This window comes from Chinchilla lanigera, unplaced genomic scaffold (assembly GCF_000276665.1).
Source record: "Chinchilla lanigera isolate Chin_1 unplaced genomic scaffold, ChiLan1.0 scaffold00017, whole genome shotgun sequence".
In the NCBI taxonomy this organism is placed as follows: domain Eukaryota; kingdom Metazoa; phylum Chordata; class Mammalia; order Rodentia; family Chinchillidae; genus Chinchilla; species Chinchilla lanigera.
The window spans coordinates 22,063,163-22,070,092 of NW_004955418.1; positions in this window are offsets into that span (position 1 = coordinate 22,063,163).

A 6,930-nucleotide genomic window follows, 5' to 3' on the forward strand; every position below is an offset into this window, starting at 1 on the left:
TGTCCTGAAAACAATCATCAAAATTATGCAGCAAAATTGCTATGGGATACATTCAGTGTTAGCAAACCAAAATAAGTGGAATAAATCCTTCACTTACTGTAGGACCATTACCTTCTCCAACAATCCCAGTCATCCATTTATTTTGAAATTTTATTAGCACAATTATCCCATTGCAAAATGAATAGATGGAGTATTTACTTCTTCTGCATTGCTGCCCAATTAACAACACAATGGATGAATTTCCTCCAGTCTGCAGGAAATTAGCAAATTAAGCATCAGGGGAATAATCCACAAACTAGATAATTACATAAATTGACTCAGAAGTCCCTCCATCCTGAGATCCTTCTTGATAAAGGGAAAAGTAGATAATTGCCAAATTTCATCTTCTTGGTATAGAAACTAAATGTTATGAAAATAATTTTACTTAGAAGTCCATGTGCACGACATTATTATGACCTAATCAACAAAACAATGAGAAAAGGAGAGAGAGAGAGAGAGAGAGAGAGAGAGAGAGAGAAAGAGAAGGAGACCTAGTGTAGTACACAGATGAGTCTTTGGGAAGATGGATGTAATCAAAGCATAATATATATATATATATATGTGTGTGTGTGTGTGAATTGTTACAGTAAAATCCATTAATATTTTTAATTAACAGAATTAATTATTGCAATAAAAAGATAAGCAAATGTTTGAGGATAAAGATATGTATAACCAGATTTGAAGATTGCACATTTATATTTGTGTAAATGCATACTTATACTTGTATAAAAAATCATGGCACCTCACTATTATGTCCAAATTTTGAGTTTATGTATTAGCTGATTTTTTAATCATAAAAGGAAAAAAATGGTATGCAAAACTAATGGCAAATTAGGGTCAAAGAATGGTTATATTTTTCATGTTTGATTGCAGTTCATGTACAGAACAACTGTCCTTGTTTTTTGTTTGTTTTGGTTTTTGCTTAAATAGACTCATTACAAGGGCCTATTCTAGCTCACTCACAGGTCTGTCTCATCTTTACCTGTTCTTTCTGAAACTCAAATACTCCAGTTTTTATTTAATTTTTTGATATTGCACTTACATTTGAAAATGAATGTCAAGTAGTTCATCCAGTCTAGGAAACATTATTAAATTCTCAGAATCCATAAATTTTCTTACAAGCCTGCATTGGCAATCCATTCTGAACCTCAAAGTAACATTCTTAGTGTGAGACTTGAGACAGAACAAAATAGCACTGCCTCAAATGTGTATTCATGAAACCTTTAATGATAAAATAATATTTATAAAGAATGTTTACTTAGATCATCACGTAAAATATGTACAAAGCAAAATCTTCATTTAACCTAGAAGCACAAGGGATTTTTCCTGAAATATTATAAAGAAACAATGCACTAATCAGTGTGCATTATTTCCACCCAGTCTACTCACTGGCAATCTTCCACACGGGGAAAGAAGGAGCACATGATAATACACTTTAATATCAGAGAACCCGAGAAGCATGCCTCACAGCAATTACAGAATAAAGTACAATACTTTAAACACGGTGTGTAAATGTTTGAGAAGTTTAGATTGTGTTGCACTTATCCAAGATATAGCCAATGCATAGATATGTTTATTAAAAATTAAATATTTCCTAAAAGCTACAACTTCTCTTATAGCTGGTTATCTAATACTTGATAAAGTCTGAGCTCATATGATTCAATTGCCCCAAAACAAGGTTGACTGTATAGTATTTTGGATGAAATTATGGAATACAAATGGTAGTTAAGGAAGAACTAGGGATATATTAAATTTGATAGGTATGGTAGATGTTTTTGTTAATTATCTGCTCTTTTAGCTCTAAGAATATCATTCACCCTCATTCTTACCATGCTTTCAATAGCCAGATATATTTTCATCAGGCTTAGCCGCAAAAGAAGCTCTCATAATGGGCTGATGCTTTAGATGGGATTGCGTGGCTTAGTTAGATTTCTTCACTCTTTGCTCTCTCAGGAGAACATATTAGAATTAAGGGCCACTCCTTCAGCCTGGATCCTGAGATGAGAAAACATGGGGAGAGTATTAAAGCTAAGGTGCTCTATGGTGAAGTCCCAGCAGGAAATGAGTATTGACTGCTAAGAGTTTCTAGCATTTCAAAGTTGTTTTTAGTGCAATGCATTTTAACCAACAAAATGCAAGAGATAACTTTACACTCACCGCTGGCTGTTAATCACCCAATACCCTTCATCAAGTGTCTGCTCCTCTAGCTAAATTTAAACGGAATGAGGGTGTCTGCTGGTAGATGAAAATGGCAATACCTTTGAATTTGCAATCACAGATTTACTCATTGGACTCCACGGCCGTGGGTTACCTTGACATTTGAACCATTTCAAACTTCACACTGCTTTTGGGACGTCCTCTCTCAGATGTGGTTGCACATGAGACTTCTAGCCTGAACTGTGTGGTTTTTTGACTTCCTATTTGAATTTGTCTTTATTTATCGAACTGTACTGGAAGGATAACACCACAGCTAAGTATAAATGTGTTAAACTTCTGTTCCTGCCAAATGCAAAACCAGAGTTCTCCTTGATCCTCTATTTCTTTCTTATTAAAAGTACAGAAATGTCACTTGGAGTATAGATGAGAGGACCACCCACATGAACCTCTGAGGGAGACTGCAAAAGCATTATACAGCAGACGAAGGGGCTCTGATATGCAAAACGGAATTATTTGGAACCCTCAAGGAAATGAGTAACACAATCATTTTTGTTATTTAAATGGAAAAATGTAGCGATGAAATGGTGCAAATAGTAGGGCTGGGAGAAAATAACGGCAGGGAAATTAGATACTAAGTTTTCACAAATGTTAGCATTCAGGCAAGCAGAAGGTTTTGAAGACATGGAGCAAACTGTAAGTAGTGGAGACAAAATGATAAATATGTTTGGTCAAATTGTCATGTAATTTCAACAAAGAGAAGTTCAATTTGGTGGTAGTAGTATTTTTGCTTTAATTAAATATACTGCACACTTAACTACTGACAAAGTAATTCAAGCGGTAATCTGTAGATGAGAAACTATTACTCATCCACCATTTGATGCTGTAGATAAGATGCTATTACTCATTCAGTACATATAGTGACAGAAAAGAAAATTAACTCCAACTCATAAAGAAGAGAAAGTACAAAATTAGAAAGAGAAGTTAACTTAAAAGTGTCCAGAAATGTTAAACAACATACACGATGTGATTAGATGCAGCATTTAATGAGACATTCTTGGTTTAAACATTAAGAATCACATGGTAAGTGTTTTCTCACTCCTGAAGGAATTTACCCAGATTGACTTATTCAGTATTGGCAATGTAAAAAATAAAGTTCATCCTCAAAAATTCAATGTGGTACTTTAAGTAAATAAAATTGTTATTACCAACATTTTATGACTAAGTTGTTCAACATTTATAAATCAGTCCAGTCATTCAGCCAAGAAAGGTTAAGATGTGGAAAAGAATACTCTTATTTCTTCTGAAAGGCTCACATATTTGGAAAAGACTGGTGCTGAAGTATTTTAGGTAAGAGTTAGATCTTTGGGGGTTGATATTTGTGATCTGAACACTCATAATAAGGGTCAAGACGTTAAGGATGAGAGAAATAGAAAGTGAGAAAGTTGCGATCTTTCAAACTAATAATCATAGTCAGCAAAGGTTGACATCAGATTTCGCTTTTTCTCTTCAAATTTATTTTTATTAGTACATGTTTGTAATACATAATGATCACATTCCTCTTGGGGAGTTGGTACATTTTTTAGCCCCTTTCCTTCCCCTCCCACTTTCCTTTATCTCTTGGTGCTTTTCCTCTTAAGGAAAAAGCTGGCTCATTTTACAGATCAAGTCTGAACACAGTTTTCACATTTTCTTTATTCTAGTCTGTTTTCCCCTAAGTACAGAAAATAGTTAATGTTCTCATTGAGGTAGCAAGAAAGAAAGGAAGAAAGAAAGAAAGAAAGAAAGAAAGAAAGAAAGAAAGAAAGAAAGAAAGAAAGAAAGAAAGAAAACCTGAGCGACTACTTTGAAGAAAGCAATAAGCAATATAATAGTCATTGTTAATTCACTATCATCTTGTTTTGAAATTCTGTGTCATTTTTATTGTTTTTTTTCTCTTTAAAATAAAGAAACAAGGAAAGAAAGAAAGAAAAAAAGAAAGAAAGAAAGAAAGAACAAAAGAAAAAGAAAGAAAGAGAAAGAGAGGAGGAAAGGAGGATTTTATATATGCAACTAAGTTGTAAAAATACTAGTCTCAGCATTAATACTTTATACTAAAGTGGCCTTTTGATGACTTTATTAGTTAAAATTTCCTTTTTCTCAACCTCAATATGAAAATCTCAACTTTAACTGGATAATAAAAGAGAGCTATATTTAATACAAAATAAGGATGATATTCAGAATTGTATTCCAGGCACTGCTTCCAATTAACTATGTGTTGATAATTCTGATACATGCCCTGAAGAGAAAAGGTAAAATTTACCACTGAAACAGCTGCCCTGATGCTTTCAGACACCTGCTGTTCTTAGGATGTCTCAAAGTAGCAGCTAGCCATGGTGCAGGACAAAGTCATTTTCTTGAATGATTGATTCAAAGGGGTCAAATTTGCCAAACTAGGATAGGGAACATGGAATGCAATGCTGTAGATATTTTCCATCCTAATGATAAGGCAAATCAAGCATAGTGAATGCTTATTCAGAAATGAATAGATTTTTACTAATAAATACAACGGTGTTCTTGGGAGACCCAAATTAAACTAAACCTTTCTCTTCTTATTTTTCTCTAATATATCCATGCAAACATATCCTGAAAAGCAAAATCATCTTCAGTCACTGTTTAGAAGAATGATGCAAATCAAGCAAATTCCCAATTCTTACAAGAATTTCTGCAATCTGCCACTGAATAGGTGAGAACGTGGGATCTTCTGTTAAGCAGACCCCCGCGGGACAGGCATGCCGCTCAAAGCTGGGTGTATAACGAGGGACAACCATGGAAGCTGTATCTTGCAATCCAAGAAAATGGTTCAATTAGAGAGCAGAATGGGCAGTGTAGGACATCTGAGAAAGCCTCAACATTCCAGCCTCGAAGATGACCAGTAGCAAGGAGGAAAACAGATGCAAAAGTCAGCATGAACCCTAAACACAATGCTGAGAGTCTAAGGAAAAGAGTAGGAATGAAACTTATTTTCAGCTGACATACACTTCATTTTCAAAAGTGGAAGACTGGTTAAGTGGGGGTAACTTCTTACTATGAAGAAGAAGAGGACTAAAAGCATCTATTCAAGATAGTATGCTCCCCGATCTCAGATCCACAAAACCTCATGTTGATAATTCTGCTATGATATAAAGCCCACAAAGGAATAAAACTTTAAGCATCTCAGAAATAGAACAGTCTTTTTCTTGTCCTTGCTTACCCATCCCCTGAGTTTGTAGATGGATCTTAAAACTTTCCTTAAAGCAGTAGAACCAGTTGAAACTTACTCCAACACCAAAAAGATGCATAAACTGTACACTTGCCACAAAATCTCACACCTGTATACTACTAAACTTTATCTCCAAAGATCAAAGAACCCCAAGAAAAGATGCAGAACAAAAATAACAATTATTCAGTAAAACTTTAAAGAACCACATAGAAGAGAAAAGCGAAGAGTAAAAAATACCTCTGTCTTTCACAATACAGAACAGCTCTATGAAAAAGAGATTCTGCAAACAGTTGCTATGCTTTCCGGGGGGAAAAAAGAAAGCACAGTAAGTATGAAACAAAAATTGAACTGATTAGATCTTAAAAACAATTAAAAACATTATCAAAATAACAAAGTAGTATAAATCTAAGTTTAGACAATCAGTTGATCAGACAAAAATGAAATTGAGAAACATGCAAAGTGTGAAAAAGTTCATTAATATTCTGAGGCAAAGAAGAGAAAATGGCAGATACAGAGCACAGTGAAAAAGTATCACCATATTTAAATGCCTAATGACAGTTTGTAACCAAGCAATGATTACAGTGGCAGTTAACAACACAAAATAAGATACACAGGAATCATATGTCTCATGAAGCAAGCACATAATACTACCAGTTAGGGAGAATCCTTGCCAAAGATACAAACTTGAATCTAATTGGTGTAATTTTTAATGTGCTGCCTGCTGAGGAGCATAGACCATAGATGGTGATAGAGAATGACTTGTACTTTTCAGTGACACAAGCAGCCTGCAGTGGCACACGTGCTATAGGTTTGCCGCCACTGGGATAGAGAAATCTGGCTGTGGGAAGTTCTGTAAGAGAAATGTGCAGTAGGTACCACTGGTCAGTGGAAGAGGAAAAAGGAGTGGTAGAATGGAGATTAGAAAAGATTTAAGAGGCATAAGCAACCAGATCTAAATTTAAATGAAATCTTAAAAATTGGTAGAAAATCAATGCAGGGTTATAAGGGAAGGTACCCTCAGAATGTGTCATGCTAAACAATATTGAATGTCACGCAAAGCCCACGTTTTCACTTCTGTATTACTGGAGTGAGGACAGGGAAGAGCTTCTTTTCCACTCTGTAGGGCTGAGTTTCATTTGCCTGAAATTTCTGGTCTCTTTCCATTCTGCAGCTCACACCCAAGTGGGAGCAGCTGAGGCAAATATTTAATTGGGAAGTAAAGAAGACCATACAGGGCAAGCTGGCAGAGTCTTTATTGCAATAGGGTAAGAACAATATCACTGCTTTCCAAACTAAAATCAACTGAATTTTATGGGCCCTCGTGAAATTCTAATTTAAATTATGAGCTCCATATCTGGTCATATGGTGCTGCTCAGCTAGTCAAAAATCTATATTGTACTCAGTACCAGAAAGACAGAAAAGATGGAGTATCTAAAATAAACATAGCTTTTGCATAATGCTCAAGAATTATCTTCCACCCTGACATGATTATACAT